The sequence below is a fragment of the Cyrtonyx montezumae genome, unplaced genomic scaffold, assembly GCF_038088225.1.
Source record: "Cyrtonyx montezumae isolate F1298 unplaced genomic scaffold, pur_monq_1.0 scaffold_30, whole genome shotgun sequence".
Lineage (NCBI taxonomy): Eukaryota > Metazoa > Chordata > Aves > Galliformes > Odontophoridae > Cyrtonyx > Cyrtonyx montezumae.
In genome coordinates, this window is record NW_027072035.1 from 1,960,344 (window position 1) to 1,984,879 (window position 24,536).

A 24,536-nucleotide genomic window follows, 5' to 3' on the forward strand; every position below is an offset into this window, starting at 1 on the left:
TACTCATGTTTCACACCTACTGACAGTTTTAACTGCTGAGCACAACACTATATGGCATTCAAGCTCTCTTTCATTGGTTTAGTTGACCTGGCAATATTACTGCTGGCTGTCTGGGTGGTTGGAGAAGCAGTCTTGATGTCATGCCAACACTACTTTGTAAAACCCAAAACACTGATGTGAAATCAATGCTGTTCTAACTACAAGTGCAGAGTATGAGCTACTGTTGGAAAAGTTTACACCCCAGCCAGATCCAGTAAACCAGCTTTTGATAAATCTTTTATAAACCAGTATTGTGATAGCCATATTGTGGTCCTGTGTAGAATGAGGAGCTGGTCCAGAACATCCCTTCCAACTTAAAATTTTCTGTGACATTACTGAATCTCTACAATTACCTATATACTTGTCACCTCTCCTTTCTGCACAGCCATCCATCATGTCCCACTTGCCTTACTTCAGTCTTTAGCCTTTCTAATTTTCTCCCTGCATAATATCCTAACACCTTCGTAGTCCTCCCAGTTTGCCTGCTCCTTCCCAAAGGTCATAAAATCTTTTTCTATCTGACTTCCAGGAGCTGCTCTATGTTCAGCCAGGCTAGTCTTTTTCCCCCTAGCTCATCTTTCAGCACATGGGGATGACACTGTCTCCCTTCCTGCCCTTTGTTACTTTGAGTGTGCAACATTGAGTCTCCACCTACCTCTTCCCAGCATTTAGTATGTATTTTAAGATGGGGCAAGGAAGTTAGACATATACCAAGAAGCTTAATGCATTCATAACAAACAGCAAGAGATGCTACAAAGAAATGCTCGTCAAAATAACATCACCGTGGCACGCTATATGAACCAATGATTGCCTCTAAAAGGCTGTTTATTTTTTTCTTAAATATACATAGTAAGACTTCCTGATTCTTCAGCAACAACTAAGAAATGAACCTTATATAAAGAAAATAACTTGCAGCATGAAACCTACTTAAATTTATTTAACTGTCAGTTGAGTCACGTATATTGCAGAAACATTTTTATGTTCACATAGCTCAAAATAAAAATGGAGAAGCATTCAAATTATTTAGTTGATTTTGTAAGACTTTGATTATAAGCTCAAATAGAAAGACAATATTTGAAAAAAAAAAATAAAATCAGAAACAAAACAAACTCCAGCTCTGCCAGATAAGGGATTCTAGTATGACTGATTCCTATCCAAATGGAAATCCACTTAATGCATTTTTCAATTTGAGTGATAAAGAAGTTGGACATCCTAAACTCAGTGAACATCAGAAGTTAGGTTTCTACTGATAACACTGAAAAGTTTTGAGTATATTTGTTTTAATCTATTCAGAAAATACAATCAGGCTGCAGATCCTCTTTGAAGTCACTCAATTTCTGAGTTTCAAGAGCTATGTATGGTGGTTATAATATATTTAATGCAGTGTGTACTGTATGTAATCAAATAAAATCAGAGACTGTAGGAAGATAGAGGTGCCTTACTGCTGGAGCAGTATTTCTTTGAATGCCTTCAGAAACAGCAACAATACTGTACACCTGGACACAAGGATTTTGTCAGCTCAATGCCTACACCTTAACTGTGTTCTAGTACCACAGCTGCAGTGATGAACACAAACCTAGCCTTCTGTCAAAGCCCCTTGTTAAATCAGTTGTCAGCAGAGGATCCTTGCAGTACTTAAAACTCCATACTGTAGAGCTCTTCAGGTACAACTGGAGCAGCACGGCTTTATGCAATTGTCAACTCCTTTATATCACAGCATGTATTATTACCCCAAACTTCTAAGCTGCTCTGAAGAAAATAAACATCCCTCTCTCCTCAATACCTTCTGCTTCAGTAGCTCATTCTTTCTGTTTTATTAGGTTTCATTATTGGAATGTTGCTAATACTGGCAATAAACTTTGACAAACCTTTTGATGTCAGCCTTGTCCAACCTCTTCCCCTTACCCTACTGCCTACCCCACCTTACCAGCAATTATACGGAACAGTAAATATTTGTGCTGTTTTTCACCATTATACTCTGCTTTTTTGAGTTTCTAAATGACTGATCCATTGTGCAGAACACTTCCATCATATTATTAATAGAACAGGATGTATGGGAACTGCTGAATCACGGCCTGAACCACTGATTGGTCACCTGAGGTGAGCACCAAGTCAGCCATGGGGGCACAGGTGAAGGTGATATACCTGTGTGGGTGGAAGGGGTGGAGCCTAGTTCCTCCTCTCTCAAACCCCATTTAAGGGCTGACCACCACCAGGGAAGGATCTCTTCTTGGAGATCCCTCCCATGTGGAGTCCTCTGCGAGCCTTGTCATCTTAAAGGTGAGCCATCTTCTCTTTTGTATTACCTGTATAACTGTTTGTATAGAACTACTTAAAATATACCATCTTCTATACTATTCCCTGGTGGAGTATCGTCATTAGGAGTTATTTACTCTACATTTGGCGAGCCAGGCAGCTCTAACTAAATCCATAATGTCGTTTATTTGGAGTATATTTAAATGGGCCAAGGGGGAGAACGTTACCCCCCTAGAACAGACAATCCCTGGTCTAATTCCAGGATTCATGGGGTCACCCTACTATGGATTGGCATCCGTTATTGAGAAATGGGGACCCATGCGGGTTCCAGGGACTGCCGCTCCTTCTCCATCTTATTTGACTGACTACTTTGTAGGATTAGATAAAGACATACTTATTACCAAGGAGCGGCGGTTAGCTGCCTCTGCAGTAGCCTGGCCATTAGTAATGGCCATACTCAAGTTAGATGTCGCAAATGTTAATATGGAGACTGAAAATCAGTTATTACGAGACCGTATTGAGAAACTGGAACAACAGCTGGGTATGTTAACAACCAAAAAGCCTGGCCTAAATGTCCCCACAAGACAAATAAGGAATATATTGGTAGAAGACACCCCAAAATCAGAGGAAGAAGACTCTGATATGACAGGGGAAAAGATCTCTAAGGCAGATCTCGAAACTCCATCTATGATGGACCCATTCGAGATTCGGCCTATTATAACTCAAAAAACAAAGAAGGTACAGGATAGACCAGCAGGGGTGCCTCCTGACCAATGGCCCCCTGCAGAAACCTGCCTCCATGTGACCGCTCGTCCATATACAGCTAATGAGTTGATGGACCTAGTACAACGGTTCCATCAGAAACCAAGAGAAAGCATACCATCATGGCTCCTAAGGTTATGGGATGCAGGAGCTGAAAGTGTTTTAGTAAATGGAACAGAAATGTCAAAATTAGCATCTATAACGATAAACCCGGCATTAAGACAAAGATTATATGCAGCTGTCCATTATAATGAGGAAAACCATTCTATTATAGATTGGTTGATGGCTGCATGCCGCTTAACATGGCCCAATAAAACCGATATCCCTCTTAATACTGGTTTGTGGTCCTCTATGGAGGACCTCCAGACCTATATCAGAGAACTGGGTATGAGGGAGGCTCTGTATGCGGACACTTTTGAAAGCCCCGATACGGAAAAATTTACAGCGGGCATGAGAGATCTAATACTACAGCAGGCCCCCTCCCACCTATATGGGATGTTGGTTTCCATATTAAATCCATTGGTGGCATCAGAAGCCATCGTACAGCAGGCAGCCCAGTTAGTAGCAGACTTAGGGGAGACGGAGCGCGTAAGAACCAGGCGTAATGTTCGTATAGTGGAAGATGCTGAGGCCTTCCCTATTAGAACTAAAAAGCCTGCTCCACGGATGCCCCGATCAGGCCCCGTACGGGTATCCCGGAGGACTATGTTTAATGATCTCATACGGGCTGGGGTTGCATTTACCAAAATTGATGGGCAACCCAACCATGTTTTGTTACAGCTGTGGAAACAGCTTAGAAATGATCAGAAATTTCAGAGTGCTCCCAGAAAATCGGGAGTACGAATTATAGAAAAAACACCAACAACAACCTGGAATTTGGCTGACTTTATAATACCGAACAGAAGGAAAAAATATCCACAGGTGTCACAGGCTACAGTGCCTGAGCCACCTGTGGCAAAAGATTTAGATCTGGCAAAATTCATGGATTAACGGAAAATTCTGGTCCCCATAGGGCCTCTAGCTGTGACCGGAGGCCCTATGTAGAACTAACAATATTCTGGTCCAGGACAAATGTACAGAAGGTGATGGCTCTAGTGGATACTGGCGCAGAAACATCGATTATATATGGAGACCCAACGAAATTTAAGGGTAATAGAGTGATGATTGGTGGGTTTGGGGGACAGACTATTCCAGTCACCCAGACGTGGTTGAAACTGGGGGTTGGGCGTCTCCCGCCCCGGGAGTATAAGGTGTCGATTGCCCCAATTCCAGAATATATCTTGGGCATAGACATTCTATGGGGTCTGGCTCTCCAGACAACTGTGGGAGAGTTCAGACTACGGCAGAGGTACATTAGTATCCGGGCAATACGGACAATATTGAGGGGCCATGCGAAACATGAGCCCATTTGTTTGCCAAAACCACGCCGGATTACTAATGTAAGACAGTACAGACTCCCGGGTGGACAAGAAGAAATATCAAAAACAGTGCAGGAATTAGAGAAAGTAGGTATTATAAGGCCTGCACACAGCCCATATAATTCCCCCATATGGCCAGTACGGAAGTCGGATGGAACATGGAGAATGACGGTGGATTATAGGGAACTGAATAAGGTCACGCCGCCCATCCATGCGGCCGTACCCAATATTGCCTCCTTAATGGACACTCTTAGTAGGGAAATTAAAACCTACCATTGTGTCCTGGATTTAGCGAATGCGTTTTTTAGCATACCTATTGCTAAAGAATCACAAGATCAATTTGCATTTACGTGGGGAGGCAGGCAGTGGACCTTTCAGGTCTTGCCACAGGGGTACGTGCACTCACCAACATACTGTCATAATTTGGTGGCACGTGACCTGGCTGATTGGAGGAAACCAAACAGTGTGAACCTATACCACTATATTGATGACCTCCTGTTAACATCCGACTCACTGGAAGCAGTAGGGGAGGCAGCAGATTCATTAACTGCCTACCTAAGTGAAAGAGGATGGGCTATCAATCCTCAAAAAGTGCAAGGTCCAGGACTGTCCGTAAAATTTCTAGGGGTAGTCTGGTCAGGAAAGACCAAAGTATTACCTGATGCCGTCATAGATAAGGTTCAGGCATTTCCAGTCCCTACAGCACCAAAGCAGCTGCAGGAATTCCTGGGTATATTGGGATATTGGCGTTCCTTTATACCTCATTTGGCGCAGCTGCTGAGACCTTTATATAGACTTACCAAAAAGGGCCAATTATGGGACTGGGGGAGAACAGAACAGGATGCTTTTCAACAGGCGAAACAGGCAGTTAAACAAGCCCAGGCACTGGGTATATTTGATCCTACCCTTCCAGCTGAGCTAGATGTTCACGTAACTCAAGATGGCTTTGGCTGGGGCCTGTGGCAACGTCAGAGTTCTGTTCGGACCCCCATTGGATTTTGGTCTCAGGTGTGGCATGGAGCAGAGGAAAGATATAGTATGATTGAAAAACAGTTATTGGCTGCCTATTCTGCATTACAAGCGGTAGAGCCAATAACCCAAACGGCCGAAGTTATAGTCAAGACTACATTGCCAATCCAGGGGTGGGTAAGAGATCTGACCCACCTTCCTAAGACGGGGGTGGCCCAGGCACAGACGGTGGCACGATGGGTTGCCTATCTCAGTCAGAGGAGTAGTCTATCTTCCTCACCGTTGAAAGAAGAGCTTCAGAAGATTCTTGGCCCAGTAACGTATCATAGTGATGCACCAAAACAAACTTCGGTTGCTCCACCACAGAAGAGTCCCGTCCAGGAAGGAAAATATCCTATTCCTGAAGATGCCTGGTACACGGATGGGTCCAGCAAGGGCAACCCAAGTAAGTGGAGAGCAGTAGCGTACCATCCTGCCACAGACACAATCTGGTTCGAAGAGGGGGATGGTCAAAGCAGCCAGTGGGCAGAGCTGCGGGTGGTGTGGATGGTTATAACCAAAGAACCTGGTGATGGTATCCTGAATATTTGCACAGATAGTTGGGCTGTGTATCGGGGGCTCACTCTTTGGATCGCACAGTGGGCCACCCAGGATTGGACTATCCACTCCCGACCGATCTGGGGCAAAGATATGTGGTTAGACATATGGAATACAGTCAAACACAGAACTGTGTGTGTCTACCATGTTTCTGGTCATCAACCCCTACAGTCACCAGGAAATGATGAAGCCGACACACTGGCCCGAGTTAGATGGGTTGAGAACTCTCCATCTGAGAATATCGCTTACTGGCTACATCAAAAGCTGCGGCATGCTGGGCAGAAGACCATGTGGGCAGCCGCTAAAGCGTGGGGACTGCCCGTACAACTATCGGACATCGCTCAAGCATGCCGAGACTGTGACGCCTGCTCTAAGATAAGACCGAGGTCGTTGCCTGAAACTACAGCCCATCTTGCTAGAGGACACAATCCTCTACAGAGGTGGCAGGTTGATTATATTGGGCCTCTCCCTCGGTCTGAGGGGGCGAGATATGCCCTAACCTGTGTCGACACCGCGAGTGGGCTAATGCAGGCCTATCCAGTACCAAAAGCCAACCAGGCATACACTATAAAGGCACTCACAAGGTTGATGGCTGCCTACGGGACACCGCAAGTCATCGAGAGTGACCAAGGAAGTCATTTCACGGGTGCAGTGATACAACGCTGGGCAGAAGAAAATAATATTGAGTGGCGATTCCACCTGCCATATAATCCAACGGGGGCAGGCCTTATCAAACGTTACAATGGTATTCTCAAGGCTGCCCTGAAGACAGACTCTCAGTCCCTGCAGAGGTGGACAAAGAGACTCCATGAGACCCTGCGGGACCTGAATGAAAGACCTAGAGATGGCAGACCCAGTGCCTTGAAAATGTTACAAACAATATGGGCCTCCCCACTTAGGATCCAAATTACGGGCACCGATAATGAAGTGAAACCTCAGATTGGCAATGAGAACAACCTTCTGCTCCCTGCCCCTGAGGACCTAGAACCAGGTACCAATAGAATAAAATGGCCCTGGAAGGTGCAGGTAGGACCACGATGGTGCGGCCTACTTGCACCTTGGGGGAGATTATTGGAGGTGGGGGGTTCGGTAGCTCCTCCGGTTATAGGTACATGGCCTACTGAAATAATGGTTAACACTCCAGTCTTCATTGCTAAGGGGACCCCTATCATGTCTCTGTGGCAGATCAGGACACCCCCTTTGGTGCCTGATATAGTCGTACAGCCACAGACATCGGGTCAAAGGGTTTGGTACAGGCGACCAGGGCGTGCCCCTGTACAAGCTGAAGTGTTAACCCAAGACAAGAATACGGCCTGTATCTTGCCCTGGAAAGCGGATCTTCCCCTCTTGGTACCTCTAAAACACTTGTATTACTCCCCATAAGTCTATGAATCACCAGAAGGAATCAAAACAATACTACAGTGTTCCAGAGTTGTTATAAGACCATGTGAAGCATCTGGTGATGGTCTAACCGGGACTGATGACACGTAAGATGGACCTGCACTGTATGATTACATGCTTCCAGTAGATACCACCGAGCACTGGCCCAAAGAAGAGTTCGACGGATGCGCCGATCATCACTCATATCAGATTACATCAGCATGCGTTGCGACGGGCAATTATGTAAGCGTCGCGATGTATTGGGTCTCTGTATCAAGGGGAACTCACCTTATGGTTACTTGATCAGTGGTTCATGTCGTGAAGGGGTGGAGTGTATGGGAACTGCTGAATCACGGCCTGAACCACTGATTGGTCACCTGAGGTGAGCACCAAGTCAGCCATGGGGGCACAGGTGAAGGTGATATACCTGTGTGGGTGGAAGGGGTGGAGCCTAGTTCCTCCTCTCTCAAACCCCATTTAAGGGCTGACCACCACCAGGGAAGGATCTCTTCTTGGAGATCCCTCCCATGTGGAGTCCTCTGCGAGCCTTGTCATCTTAAAGGTGAGCCATCTTCTCTTTTGTATTACCTGTATAACTGTTTGTATAGAACTACTTAAAATATACCATCTTCTATACTATTCCCTGGTGGAGTATCGTCATTAGGAGTTATTTACTCTACACAGGAACATCCACATAGTCATAGGGTTCAAGCATCGGTGCCTCAATGCTGGTGAACGGACATGTTCTGAGAAGAAATCGCTCAACCGTTGAAACGTCATTACATGTTTCTCTTTTCACTAATCCAAACCTGACCCATACCCAGTCTAATAGTCCTCCTTGGATTGCATTTACTTGCAAATCAGTATTTCTGTACTCTACTGCTGATGAACCCCTTTACTTACAAGTAATGCATTCTGTGTGTTTTTCAAATGCAGTACCATGACTTTGATATGGTAATCCAATAATCCACTCTCTCTCCCAAAAAGTAGGAAGAAAAACAGAAGATACAAAGAAAGAAAAAAAACCCTACATACTCCCTTTTTTCCACTTTCACCTATCCCTGCTGTATTCAGGGAAATTTCTCCACTTTAAATGTTCCTTCTATTGTTCATTTTGGGCATCCTCCTTTCCCCATTTCTCAAAGGAGCTCATCCTACTCTGTAAAGTTTTTTTTTTTTCAGCTCTCTGTAGAAGGAAAAAAAGCCAGTTTTCCATAGTATTTTGTATCTTTATTGCTCAAGAGCATACAAGTTACTTTTGGAGTTCATAGCCATTTATGTCATTAATAACACTTTCAAGTCAGTGATTAGAAATATTCAATTAGAAGTATAAAATATTTATCAGACTACTCGTGTGATCACAGAACTTCAGAAGAATATCTGCAGGCAGACTGCAGTTAAAAACAGACTTACAATGGAAAAACAAAATAACAAATTTACATGCACTCTAGAAATGCATAGAGAAAAATATTGTAGAAAAATATTTTTTTGCAATTGTTAGGAATAGTGCCGTTGAATTTTTCTTGGTACTGCACCACTAATAATTACTTTCTATCAAACCATGATCTAATTTAAATCGGTGTTACTTTTGTTACATCAATATTAGTGAGCTAAAGAAACAAGAAACTTTTTTTCATCTGCTACTTTCACACTGTAAATCTTGATATTTTACTGTTACTAAGTTAATATGCCAAACATTTATTCCAAAGAAGCAAACTAATTATCATAGCAATCTTGTCAGTAGCATTCTTCTCCATTCAGCCACAACTTCCAGGTTACAAAGGCAAAAATGAAGATTGATAAACAAAGAAATTGACATTCCTACATGGACTATGTAATCCACAGTCAACCTGCCACTTCTTTACTTACAGACACTGTTTAACACTTTAAATATGCCTGTAATCATATAATGAGATTTGCTAAAGCCAGACTTGGTGTGAACTAGTCCAACAACAGTATTTTAACCATCCACTGGCTGTTTCAGCAGAAGTTGTAACATTAGTAACAACATATTTTCAATATTCTATTCACATTTTGAAAGCATATGAAGCCTTCTAATCCTGATGTGTACTCCCAAACTCCATTAAGTAGGTTATTTCAAATGTGGAGTGAAAAACATGCTTGTTTGCGTATGCAGTGACAATCCACTAGACGTTCTCTCTCAAATAACCAATCTATACTATTCCATACATATTGTATGTGCAATTATGTATCTGTGTCAATTAAATTGTTTCATTAACTTGTGTTCTAGACTTCAGTGCCAAGTCATTACCCACCTTTTCTGTTGTGATCTGATAAAAGAAAAGGAAACAAAAGTGTGTAGGAAGAAACAGGAAAGAAGAGATCACAAATTATGATAGTAAAACTAATCCTGCACACCATCTATGACAGTAGAACAGACGTGATAAAGTGTTGTTAAACTGCTACTTCATTCTACCACGTGGTCTAAATAAGGAAAGGACTATAATCTGAGATAAATGTTTCTGCTCATTCCACAGTCCAAAAAAAAGTTACTAAAGGAAGATAGGCAAGAGGTGCATGGATGTGTGTATTACAAATTGTTATTCCTAGATCCCTTAGGATAAAAATAAAATCTTAAATTGATTTCTCACTGTTCGTGTATAGTGAGAGAACCCTGGCCTCAACCAGTCATTTAAAAGTGAGCATGACATTCAAATGAAGAACAAACAGTAGTAGCCCCAGTTAAAAAAGTACCTACATTCTTCCAGATCAGTTTTCCTTACTGAAGTTAAGGAAGAACAAATTCCTACTGTGACACAACTCTTCTATTCTCAGTGTATCAATCCCATTAAAATTTGAATGTAGTATTTCCAACAGCTATAGTAACCAGTAGAATAATTAATTGTATGTAAAGTTAAAATCAGGACACACTCAAGTACATGCACTGTGTGCATTTCCAATCATCAACCCACACTTCATTACACTCATCTGTCTTTCTGTTATTCGTAACACGTTTTGACTTTTGACCATCACCCCTCCTCTATTTCAGACTAAACACAAGTTCTTGTCCCATCTACTGCCAAGCCACCTGTCACTCTCCCCTCCTTCCAAATATTGATTCCTCTGATCCTCCACTTTAAATTCTAATCACAATACCACAACTTTCCCAACTGAGACTAATGGAAATGAGTCAACTGAAAAATCTACTTTTCACAAGCAATGTGTTTCTTCTACTAAGAAATCAAAACTATCTCCTTCCTCAAAACCATCAACAGTTCTTCTCTAACTGAAAATGAACCAATAAGTATTCAACATTGTTATAATGAATTACAGTAAATTAACAGATGAAATTTATATTTGATTTAACTATAAATAGGCAAAGATAGTTACAACTAATAACAAAGGAATAATATAGACATACATACTGCTTCAAAATTGATTTATTTCCCAGTGGAAAAGAATTAAGACAAGACATTTGCCCAAATTAAAGATGAGATTTTTTTTACACCTCTTGCTCCTTCTGAAACAACTTTTAACAGTCAGAAAAACAGCTTAGTATTTTAGCTCATCATCACTTGATTAAGGAAGGACAGCAACAAGAAACTTATAAAGCAACATAAAACAAAAGAAATAGAAGGCAAGTGTTTTACATACATGAGATTCTCTTCTTGTGTACAACAAGTCTCTTAGTAATAAATGAATTATAACTAAATGTAATAAGAATTTGCACTACTGATGTTAAACAAAGATAGTGAAATCATTAAATTATACATAAAAAGGAATACTGATTTGTCATGCATTTATGTTCCTTAAGGAAAAAAGCTCACATTCCACAATTATCTTATTTCTATTTTATTACTGCAAAAATAGGGTACATAGCTACCATCAGAAATGCAAATATAAAAATTAAGGTATCTGTTAACTCAAGAATTAAAGGTGAAAAAAGAGCCACTTGCATACCCTTGAAACTACCACCATCAAAAAACAACGTATCTGTCTCAGCTGGCTGAAGTCTAACGACTTTACAAAACCAAATCATGATACTTGAAGCGTTCCAGTTGGCTTTCAGTCCATGAATCTTAGAGAAAGGAATTTTAAAGATACTCAAATTTAAATGCATCTATATATACACTCACATAGCACACAAGAACTCTGTACAATTAAGAATTCAACAGTTCCAAGGTAAGACAGATTGATTTAACTGTAATTAATTTATATTGCTTAATACAGTTATGATTGACATTGGAGACATTTGTTATAAGTCATGACTTGCATCTGTATTTTTAAGCTGTCATTCTGCAGTTAACCACTTTAAACACTGAACTAGTCAAACAGTAGAACACTGTACTAAGTTTGACTTTTCATTAATTAAACAAGAAATGTTGAGTTCTAACATTACATTTCATTTATATATAAGAAGTGTTATGTATTCAGCCTAGACTTGAGGTTGTAATTACAGTATCTTAACAAGCAAGTTGGCTGTAATTTTCAAGGCAATGTTTTTTAACATTTCTGGCAAGCTACATTTGGAAAATGTAACAAAAACACATAAAAAGATCTAGATGCCATTAAATACAACACTTACTACATTATCAAATACTTTTATAAAAACACTTTACATTCCAAACTGAGCAGTTCATAAAGAAGTGAAGCACTATAATTATGAGAACTGAACAGTTAGTCTCTGGTGACAATATTCTTCAGTGGTTTAAAACTTGTAGGCAACAATATGATGATGTATAATGATGTGGTTGATGTCCCATCCCTGGAAAATTTTAAAGCCAGATCAGGCCCTGGGCAACCTGGCTCTGCATGTCCCTGTTCATTAAAGGGAAGCTGAACTAGGTGACCTTCAAAGGTCCTCTCCAACTCTAAGGATTCTATGATCTTACATTTATTTTTATATGTAAATTTGGAAAACCTCCATGGTTTGGTTGATAAGGATTCCCAGGCATCCTAACACTATGGCTTTCATTAAAATTCTGGCAACATTCATCCTTCACCTAACTTCAAAACACACTGTCCAGTTCCTGTTCCACTCCAAGACAATCCCCAACACAAAAAAAACAAGTGTTCACAGTAGGGGACAATGACATGGTCATTGGAAGACAGACTGGGAGAGTTAGGCCTGTTCAACTTGAAGAACAGATGACTTCTGAAGACCTGTCAGCAGCCTCCAGGACCTGCAGGGAAGTTCTTGGAAAGTCAGAACCTGGTTCTTCATTAGACAAAGTCTCAAAGATGGAGACAGGATATATGGAGAATTTCTGTCAACCTGAGGATAGCCCAGTGATACAACTAGGACCCAGAGAGAATGTGATGACCCTCTTTGTTTTCATAACCTGACCAGATACAGCTCTGAGCAACTAATTTGTCATGACCCCACTACCAATGCTAATTTGGGCAGGAATTTGGAGTGGAAACCTACTGAAGTCTACTTCACAGTAAACTATTATCTGTGAATAAGGTAGATTTAATGAAAAATTAGATTATTTGATTCAATTTTTGCCTTGCAGACTTGCAGTAATCACTCTTGTTTTCTGTCTGTACACTTGACATGCAACAGCCTTTTCCAGGCTTACACATTTAATCTACTACTTCATTATATGACTAAGGGTGCTGGAGGTCGCTTCCTCATAAGCATTCTCAGTAAGAAACACTTCAGCTACATCATGGAAAGTCAAAACAATACTAAGTTTCCTAATCAAGGCAGATTTCAGACATGGGGGAAGCAGAAAAACAATTAGACACATTCACTTGAAGTACCAGTTTGAAAATGAAGCTTTTCCATATTTCCTGAAAATGTTTCAAGAAACGTAAACAGAAAGTTGCTTAAAGATATTTCACATCATTTGCACAGAACAATTCACAAGGTTGCTTTCCACTAAGAAACTAGATAGACAGTGCTGAGATTCTGCTATTTGGCTACGTCCTTTGAAAGAAAGACAGAATACACAGTATAGCTAGTTTGGATTTTAACTCCTTTGCGGCCACCATATACTGACATACTGACATGTGGCTAATTTGCTCTAACAGGTAATGACAAACTTCAAATTTTCTCCTCAGAAGTCTGACTGTAAGATTTGATGACTTTTCACCAGTTATCAAATCACAGCATTACATCTTAAACAATATGACAACATATCATCTCTTAATAAACTGTTAAAAAAATCTTACCTCGAGTTCAGGAGCACCAGAAAAATAAACAACACACCAGACAGTGCCAACATTGCCACGTTACAGCTGTATTTTGTTTACAGTAGCTAAAAAACACAGTCTTATGAGACAACATGCAAAATCATTGATAAGCAAATGGATGAGATCTAAAGAAGACAAACATGGAAAAATAGTAACACCCAAGAAAATTTCACTATAGTTTAAGTCTGCTGTGCACCACTGGTATCCTTGAAAACACTGTTTACATGCCCAAACCAGCTTGGGTAGCAAGAACATGAATTTAAAATGTCTTGCACAATTCATCTGGCTCCCAGTTGCTGAAACTTCAGCAAGCTCTACCTTAACACATTATAATTACACACATGCAGCACTTCACATTGATTTGGTTCTTATACCAAAGTAATCTCATTAACCTCAACCAGATAAACCTCCTGATTTATTCTCCACTTTGGCCCAAGTCTAGTTATCACACTCTCTCTAGTTCTACAAATGTGTAACAACGTAAGTGGAGACTCCACCTCATTTTTGACATCTATCTCGCAGACCTCTAAGTTCTACCAACTATCTAATTTTCTCATCATGACTAACTTAAACCTAACATGGTTCTTCTCAACTTCTGCAACCATGTTTTCAGAATACTCCCAGCAATTCAGTGCAGCTTCACCATTCTTTCAATGCTGAAAACAGATGATCAGTGTGCCAATCTCCAGTTTTAGAGGTCAGAAGACTCTTGGAACAGAATCTCCTAAATTTAGCCAGTAACCTTGAAATCACTGTCAACTGGTGCCAGGTTAATACAAAAGCAACCAGCAGTATTTATTCACAAAATCCCTGATAGACAACATAGTTACAAAGGTTTATGGAAGCAAAGCTATAGAGCAATTAAAAGATAACTGTGCATCTATTTGCACAGTTAGAATAGTTCCAAAGTCTCAAGCTTTTGGAAGCCAGCTGTTGGACTGACATGCTTTACAGCCCACAGATGAGGATCTGGGCCTTGTGCAACCCCATGTCCTCAGATTCCACAGGGAACCCAAACTTTCTTTTGTAGTTCAGTTCATTTTTGGAATTATCCAGTATGGTGTTGCAAAACATCTTCTCTGGCATTGCAAGCCTGTTCAACAACTTACCCCGTCCACCCTCCTTCCCTTTTGCCACTTGTGCCACAACAAAGACAAAAAAACACTTCAAGTGACGCTTAAGTCACAATTGCGATACAGTTTATAGCACAACCCTACAAAAGGCTGTTGTCTTTACAAAGCTGATGGAGCAGCAAATTCCAGAGTTTATGAGAGGTGGAGTAAAGAAATACATTGTGTGGCATACACTTAGAATATCATGAAACTGCAATCCTTGATTTTTTTTTCAGATACCTGGGATTTCTTGTTTTGTAATTCCTCACAGAATGGCCTTCGCTGTTAAGATGCCTATCAATTTTCCCCAGCATTAAAATTTTTCCTCCTCCTTGGACATCAGTGCCTAAGAAGATAGTCTACTTTCTACTGCTTCAGAGAGCAATTCCTCAAGGTATCAAAACATAAATGTGGGGGAAAAAAAAGACAAAACAGAAAAAACCTGTTAATCTAATAAAACTGCTGCTTAAGAACTGCATAATTATCACTGATCTTAACTCACAAGAGTTGGTACTCAAATTTCACACAAATGATCTTAGACTCTGAACAAAGTACAGTCTTGTAAAACCAGCTTAAGACTGACTATGAACAACAACAAAAGCAGCAGGCACATATCATATGACTGCAATACATTCTATAGTAGAACTTCTAATGGTTCAAAATGAATCTAAGAAAAGAATCTGTACTGCCAACATTGCAGAGTACTTCAAAATATTGTCAAAAATAAGGTCAGAGATCACAGAATCACAGGATTGTTAGGGGTTGGAAGGGACCTCTAGAGATTGAGTCCAACCCCCTGCCAAAGCAGCTCCCTAGACCAGGTTGCACAGGTAGGCATCTATGCAGGTCTTCAATGCCAATTATAATTTCCAAAGTCATCTTGTATGAGAAGCCCTTCTCTCCATGTGAAGTACATTTCAAAATGAGAAGAAATGCCTTTAGCTGCTTGATGATAACGTTGAAAAACAGACAGGCTTTCAGGTATACAAATCCTTTTGGAAGCCTTGATGCAGCAACCTATAAAATGGAAATAATTTGGCTGTGTGTTCAGTTTTGATTCTTTCAAGTTTAAGAAAAGAAGTTTCACTCGATTCAATTCCTTTTATTCCACCCCTCTATTTTCTGAGGTTAACAGTATTTTTCCTCTCCTCACCTTTGAAGCTCATACCTTTAGAATAAGGATGGTTTTGATTCTGGAATAAGAACAGTTTTGATTCTGTCTGTCCCTGCAGGGATGCCAACTCATGCAGACCAAATGCTATTTGGCTCCAACTCCAAAGTTGCTGTGTCTCCCAGCACACAGCAGTGCTTCATACAGATGGTACACAATAAACACACATAAGAGGCTTTATTTATCATTTACATTGTAGCAAGCATTTACTCCTTTGCTTCACAGCGGAGGGAGGTATTTCCACACCTTGCAACTATATTATAATAAACTTATGAGCTAACATAATGCATGCTACCTTTTCTAGAACCAGAACTAAACACTATAGAATGTCAGAATTCCCTACAGCTGGGAAACACTGCAAAACAAAGGATTTTTGCTGGCTTTTACTGCCTAATGTAGTAAACTACATACCAACTACAGCACACATAGAAAACTTAATTTTATGATTCTTTTTCCTGGCCATCTTCTTCTACCATGAACCCTCACTAGAAAGCTATATATTTGAGAGTCTTTTGTCTTCATGACTTCAACAAAGCCTGCTATGTTTTTTGACTATCATGGTAGCTTTCTAAAGCATCTTTTTAACTAAAAAAAAAAAAATCAACCTTCTTTAATCAGGAATTAATGGTTGTTTTCCAACAACCTTTGTCTTGAAATGCTCTTGCATTACGCTTATAGATAAGTAGTTTTATCAATATACTCAGAGGAACCCAGACACCACCTGGGACCCTGTTTCTACAACTGAATCCCTGAAAACAATCCTCTAATTTCATGCTGAAGTCAACAGGGTGCATCTAAACACACTTGAACAACTGAGGCCTCCAAGGATTGCTTGAGAAATGAAGGTAGAAAATTTACTGTATGTTTATATGTAGCGAGATTAAATATGTAGAAGTAAAATGTTCTTACTGTGCGACAAACTCAAGAGGCAGCACAACACATTAAACAACATTAAATTAGAATTACAAGCATTTTTGCTTTTAACTAAGAAGCCCCAGATGTTGACCAATATTAACAGAGAACAAAGACTGAAGATTCTCACTGAAGGTATATTACATTGATCTTTAAGTACATGCCTATCTTGTAAAAGCAGAATGGGTATATATGCCAGGATTAAAAAGACACTAACACCATTACTCTAATTTAATAAAAATCTCAGTTGGAGTCCTGATTTCCATATTCTGTTTTCGGAAAACAGGACGACTGCAAAAAAAAATTGATATTAACTGAATTCCTAATCTGAGGGCAACAAAAATCTGTAAGACCTATATATGAAAGAATGCTTTTATTTAATTCTGAATTTATACATGCAAATAACTTTAATCACAACATTTTTAATACATAATATGTAAGATACTAGTTGTATACATTCTAAAAGCCTGAAACCTACTGTAGCTGTTTGAGCACATTAGCAATACAATAAAGGTGATACCAGCTAAGATAGCACCCTGGACTGTCAATACCAATTTCACATCAAGAACATACAGCTCAGGAACTGCAATAAATACCAAATCAGTTTCTACATGGGGATGCATACAAAGTGAGAAATGCCACCCCAAACACACACAAGTATATGTGAAGTACATTCTCAGAGTTACAGCCCAAGTAATAATTAGAATAAGCCCATAAAATGTTCCAGTTCTTTCTCTCTGGCCTGGCAATGAAGCTGTTTTTCAACTTCATAGTAACCACTGAAGAGCAACTTAAAAGCAACTGTAGTGATAACTGGTTAACCCAAGACTAGACCAAGGTCAAGATATTCCAACAAAATTGAGAGCTAGGTAAATGAAGAGCAGATGACACAGCACTGTGTCAACAGGCAGAAACTAAATAACTCCTGAAAGAGTAACTTGCAGCTATTACCACATGGTGTTAAATTTTGAGCCAAATGTAAGCAGCTGAACTAAACAACTATGTTGCTGGATCTGACACCCAAGGGACTGCTAAATACAGGCACACACAAAGCCAGAAACAAAGTGTTCCCATAAATAAAGAATGGCATTGAAAACACACTAATTTCACTTGTTTCTTTGTGACATCATAGAAAACAGAAAACCACAATTCAAAAAAAGCATTTGCTCTGTGGATCAAATACTAACATTACTTGGAAAAAATCCCAGAAAGTAGTACAAAGAAGGGACAGAAGCATGGAAAAAAAAATCGGAAAGTTGACCACTAATGGCTCTCTCTCTAATACAAGGAAATGTTCAGCCATGATTAAAAAAATGATCTGTAAAGAACTGTTAAGAACAGTACCATGAGAGTTGCTGGTTGCTGTCATAAAAGACATAGGTAAAAATTTGTATCATAACAGATCAGTGTTTGTACTGATTAAAAGAAAACACCTGCAATTTACAATTGCCTTACAAGCAAGTCATTCTACTAGTCTGCTCAAGAAGTTACATTTTCCTTCAAAGAAAACTGCTTTCTAATACAGGTCAACAAGACAGAAATAAAGCTAGGAATTACTTTAAAACTTCCTACCAGCTGTACTCAATACCCACAATAACACAGGAGGATCCTGTCTTTGTGCATGTGAATCAAATCTCTCTGTGATCAGTGCTGCCCAACCAGAGAGTTGGCAGCAGAATGTGGCATCACCCTTTTTCTTTCAGCATCAGATATATTGTGAATGACAGAGGCATGACACCTTACACTGATATCCTCTTGCTGTTTTCCAGTAGTCACTTAAGTGACAGACAGTATACAGTGTAGATCAGCAGAGCAACTAAGCAAAAACAGCACCTACGTGCACGTACCTAAAAGAATTGATTACAGTTCTTCCAGCAGAACTACCGCAAAGAAAGTTCATGCTGTATACTTCATTGTTTTTCTAAGTCTCAATAAAGAATTTCTATACAGAGTAGTTAAAACCTCACATCCAGAAATTCAGGAAAGCTCTCCATCTACATTCTGATACAGAAATCACTTCTGAAATACACTAGAAAAATACAAATATGAGCCTGAGCTGACATGTTGACTCAGATCTTGCTAGTCTCACTCATATTAGTCATCTTACCGGGCTCATGTTGAGCACCCCGTGGGTGGACACATGAACTAATACAGAAGCCACTGAAATTAGTGCACAGCCAGGGCAAATGACTTTTAAATAGCATTCAATTGAGTTAAATGAAAAAAAATACAACTATGTACTGTCTAATGACACTGTTAATCTCTGCATAGAAGCCTTGATAAAAAATGAGAGGGGGCAAAAATAGCATGTTTATAACAAAAAATGCTAATTTGTTATAGCACAAAACCACTGGGATAGGGTATTTCAGGTTAAAAGGTATCTTGGGAGGTCTCATCTAGTTAAACCTCCTCCTCAAAGCTGCTGTTAAATTTATTTAAAAAGCCACAAGGTTGCATTTTCCTCTTCTGTATAAGTTGTTCTTTTTCTCAAAACCCCCTTAAAATAAATGTATTATAGTTGATTGTAATTATTTAACCCTGCCTCTTAAGCAAAGTTTTATAACTTCTAACATTAATGCCCTTTCAGGTACACGTTAGCACCACTTAGCTGATGTATTTGTTTAGTATTTGTATACATATTACTCACGTCCCTCTTGAGGTTCTTTCAGCCAAAATGCTGAAGTATTTCCTGTAACTGTAAATGTTTTCTCTAAGCTTCTTGTTTACTTTAGGTCATAAAGAAAAATGCTCTAGAACTTCAATAAAGAGACCAATGTTAGAAAATACAGCACTGTTCAGTAACCACTGTTCTTACAGTTTCAGCACTGCCAGTATAACATGGCAATGACATTTGCTTTAGTCATACTCTGTGGTTATGTACAACATCAGCACCACATAATTTAGAAATGGTTATTATCAGTCCAATCACCAGGCTGAACAGCTGCATGTGAGAAGCAGCAGCCTCCTTTCATTTTCCATTTTGCAGTTCTAGTCAAAAAGATGTTGAACCATTTTCTGTATACTGCAAACTTCTTGCTCATTAAATTTCCCCTCACAGCAGGGACTAGTACTTCCCAAAGACATTGGGAAGTCACTGACATTTATGAAAGTGAAAAAGCTCTTGTAAATAGCTTAGATTTCAGGCTTTTCTGGAAAACACACTAGTGTTTATGGGCATTACCATTTCACATTGTAACGCTACAGTTATTGAACTCAGAATCTGATATTTATACCTCTGGAGTCACTTAGGACTCACATCTTTGAATACAAGGTGGTAGAAACAACGTTGCTAACCTCAAGCCTTCAAATTACGGCCCCGGGACAGAGAACACAAAAAGGCCAGTAATGTGTTACTGCTGCTACCCTGCCAGTGACCATACAGACTAAACACCACAGGAGAAAAAAAAAGGTTAACCTGCACAATCAATCCAAATGACAGTTTTCAACAGTGTATATCATTAACCAACAATCAATATCGACTGTTCATAAAACGCAAAATTTAGAAATATATGCATCTCACCTGAACTGCATACCTGTTAACTCTGATTAACAAGAGAAACGACAAACGGGGGAGTACAGGGCAGCGATGGCAGGAGCACTGCCATCATTAACCAGCTGACCTCATCCACAAAGCTACACCTGGCACTTTCAGTGACTGCCACACCTCCCCAGTTACATTTCCTCCAGACAAACGAAAAGAGGGGACAGCCTATGTCACAGCGGTAGTAAGTATTGAAGCCAGGTGTTATTTTCTGCCTTGTCACAGAAGAGAAGAGGGAATCTGAAAGCGCAGCCAATCAGGTTGGCATTAGACTTCGTTAGAGTTCAGCTGCACCAAAAACCAGCAAGCGGAAACAACCTGAAGTTTTATTTGCAATTGCTTTCTTAAAATTAACAGCAACAACAACGTAACCGTGCGGAACTAACAGATATCCAGCAATTCATCACATACACGGTCCCAGGAACAAAACTAACACGAGCAGACAGAACCCAGAGCCGCGGAGCCCCCGTCACGACGATCTTCCAACCCCACAACTGTTCCCGAGGAAGTACTGCGGCACAACGCACCATTTTTGCGCGGCGGCCCGAAGCGAGACGCCGGACTTCCCGCCGCGTCGCCCCGCGGGTCGGGCCGGCCGGCACGGCGCTGCCAGGAGCGGAGGCCGCCGTGCCCAGGGAGCCGTCCCGCCCCCGTCCCCGCGCAGGGCCTACTCGGGGCGCCCGCTCTGCCGCTGCCGCCGCCCCCGGCCGCTCGGCGTTGACCCACCGCCGGCTGCCGGCCCCGCGCGGCACTCTCCGGCAGGACAGAACGGGGGATCCCTAAGGCGGACGCGCGGTCCCCTCCCCGAATCGCCGGCCCCCGGGCCGGGCGGACAGCGGACATATTGCCCCACTCACCCCACGAGAGCGCGGCGGAGCAGCGCGAGCCAGCGGCTTCCCTTCAGCGCCCGCGCACACTCCATGCACGGCGCCGGGCAGGCAGCGCAGCGGCGCGCTGCCGAGCCGCGCTTTACCCGCTGCTCGGCGCAGCCGCCCCGCCCCCTCCCCCTTTCCTCCCTCCTTCCTCCCTTCCCTTCTGCACCGCGGGGCGGAGCGTGCTCCGCGGGTCTCCCTCCGCCTGCGTCATCACGCAGCTGCTAGGCGAGACGGGGCGGGCCCGGGACGGCCGTTGCTCCGCGGCGCTCGTGTCGCTCGTGTCGCCCCGCCCTCAGCGCGTTGTGGTTGCGGGTCCGGCCCTGCGCGGCTCTAGTGCTTCAGGAAAGGCGCTGAGGAGTGGTGGTGGTTTGTGTCTCTCAAGGGCTTCCATTTCGCCTCCGGTGGGGAAAAACGGGAAGAAAGCGAAACACGAGGCCTCCGGCCCGCAGGAGAAGTGGTGGCGGGCGAAGGCAGAGGCACCTTCTCCTGAGGGAATGTCTGTGCCCACTTTTTACGTCTCAGTTGTACAGCTTTTTTTCTTTAAAAAGTGGCTGTTAAAATGTATTCTGTAACTTGTTTAGTAACTTTGTATCTTAATTTCTTACTCAAGTGACGCAAAAGTGGTTTCGTGCTTCAGCTCTGAGGTAGGTGAGCAAGGCTGTCTGCTGGGACAAGCAGGCAGACTGAGTGCGGTTATGAGATGATGAGTTCAGGTGCAAAAGAGGAACACCGGCACCAGAGGGCTTGTTCCACAAAAACGTTAAGTCCTCTTACAGGAGACAGCCGAGAGGAGGACGAATGACAAAGAACTTAGAAGTTTGATCAGACATAATGGTGACTCAAACCCGCCAACAGACACATGCTCTAACTCCGAAGCAGAGTGTTACCTGCCTGCAAACATAGTGTGATACTGTCAAAGAAGATGCTGTTCTTTAAGGATGAGTTCATCACTGTCATCTCTGATACATAATGTTTATTTGCTCATAAGCAGAAGTAAAGGGTTGCCTATGTTATGTAGCATCATCTTACTGAAATCCAGGGAAATTCAGAACTGAATTTTAACTCAGTGTGCACATTACTTTGAATACTTAGTTTCCTTAAATATGTACTTTACAGTATACTTGGTGGCTGTGGATTAAAAGTGATTAAAACTTGTTTTCTTCTAGTATTATCTAGCTTCTTATCTCACTGAAAGTCTCTGTGGTGTTGCATTTTGTAATAGTTTGCTTTTCATTTCTAAAGCCTTTCTCTTGTTCCACGTTGCAGTGTGGAAAAATCACACAAGCATCTACTGCTATCATACTGAAATCTTCTGACAGAGAGGGAAGGAACAAACTTCAAAATATTCCACTGCCTGCCGGATATCATATTAGTATCCAGACTAAAAGATTAGGAGTGTAATGTGTTGGTTGTGCATCATTGCATGCCCAGACTCTACTCAACAAGGTCACTCTTGATAGAACACTGAAAATGCAAAGAATTTTACAAAAATGAATGGGAAATAAATGATTAAGTTTACTGAGTTTCAACATTTTATTAGTGTCAGGTTTGGTTAAGTCATCAAAAACCTTCCAAATTTTCGACTGATGGATCACATCATTGAAGACCCATCTACAGTAGGATTCCCAGCATTACAGCTTATCTAACAATAATAGGCATTTTTACACTTGCTTAACTTCTATTTTAATATGACACAATTTGTCATATTCCAGCAAGAAAAAAATATTCTCTGATATGTCTTTTATTCTTTTTTCTTTAGTCAATTTAGGATTGCTTGTTACTTTGAACAGTGTTCCTGTACTCCTCACTTTTAGCACTTTCAAAAGCACCTTCACAAAAACTCAGCATCTCAAGTTTCCATCTTGTTCAAGCAGTCTTTCCTAAATGACTGTACATACTTTGAATATCTTTGCATGCTAATACACTTTAGTACAACGGTGTCAGCATGTGACATGGCAACTTACTTCTGAAAAGAGTGAAATAGCATTTCAACATGTTTACAACTTTGGTTACACTTTTTCACACTAAATCAGTCCAACAGAAGTATGTGTAGTGTGTACTAACAACTGTTATAACAATTGCCCTTCAGAATTAATCTGCTTTTAAAACAAGTAACAGAATGTGCTATCTTTGCAAGGGACTTGGTTTTACTTTCTTCATGATTATGTGTTCCAAATTCTGAAGTTAGAAAGCATACAGGGAAATAGATTTGTTACATTTTCAAAATGATCAAAACAGTTTTATTGCAACTACTTAAAAAAAAAAAGAAAAAGAAAAAACAACCAACTCTCAGAACTGGAGTTAGATTTGTCATTTTCAGCTGAAATTAAACGTCCATACTTAATTCAGGACAATGTGAGGATTTGTTTGAAAAACCTTCAGGAATTAGAACAAGTCACTCTTTAATTGCCTGTTGTGAAAAGCAATGTTCACACCAATCTCCATGGTTCTATTAAAGGTCCCAGCCCATCAAACTCTGTCAGTTGTGTGGCTCTGCAAAGGTTGGTCTGCTCTGAATTAGAGTAAAAGCATTTCTTGCCAGGTCAGCTGAGTCATAGTTTGGTAACAACTTGGGGACTCCTTTTAAGGGACTCCTATCTCCCATTATAAGATAAAACTTCACAAGCTGCGAAGAGTTGTGTGGATGGAAAAAGGAGGTAGGCAGGCAATTGCAAGCAATCATGCTAACTATAGAACTTTCTGTAAATGAATTTTGAAATGGTTTATGGATGGGAAGAGGCTTGGTATAAAAAGTATTACAAGGAGCCATTAAATGCTGTCATTCTGTGACATTAAGAGCATTTTGCTGAGTTCAAGAGAGAACAGATAACTTATGCCAGCACCATCCAGTGAGAAAAAGTGTCAGTAGGAAAAGCCTCAGGTCCCTCCTCAACAAAATCTGCACACAGAATAAAAAAAAAATTAAATTATTAAAACTACAGTCTGAGTTGCAGACACAGACAGTGCAAACACCAGCTTGCAGTGTTCTCAGTGATCTGCAGTTCAAACTCCTGGTGACTGCAACAGAGTCTTCTCTAGTCCATCACTCTAGGTCTCCATGAGTTGTACACACTCACTTTATTTCATAACTAAGTACAGCTTGTGTAGGGTTAGCTTTGCTTTGTTTTGTTTTCTTGATAATATCCTATCTTTATAACAGAATATCTTCCAGACTGAACTAGAGCCTTAGCACAATGAAAAGTGATTTGGTTATAGAAATAGGATAAAGGACTGAAGTTGTGCCTTTTGGAGTCTACTCACCATCAGAAAAAAAATAATAATGCCAACAGAATATCTCAGTTGAAAATTCCTTGGAAGAAGTGATGGCTATTAACTTGCAAACCT

The 24,536-nt window shown here is 40.8% G+C and overlaps 1 protein-coding gene across 1 annotated transcript in view; it reads right to left on the minus strand.

Moving 5' to 3' along the window:
• Positions 1 to 21,213, minus strand: part of JAK2 (Janus kinase 2) — a 96,333-nt gene extending 75,120 nt beyond the window's left edge. The window contains exon 1 of the mRNA XM_065744165.1: positions 21,174 to 21,213. The gene's annotated coding sequence lies outside the window, so the exon portion shown is untranslated. The remainder of the gene's footprint in view (positions 1 to 21,173) is intronic.
• Positions 21,214 to 24,536: the final 3,323 nt, after the last annotated feature.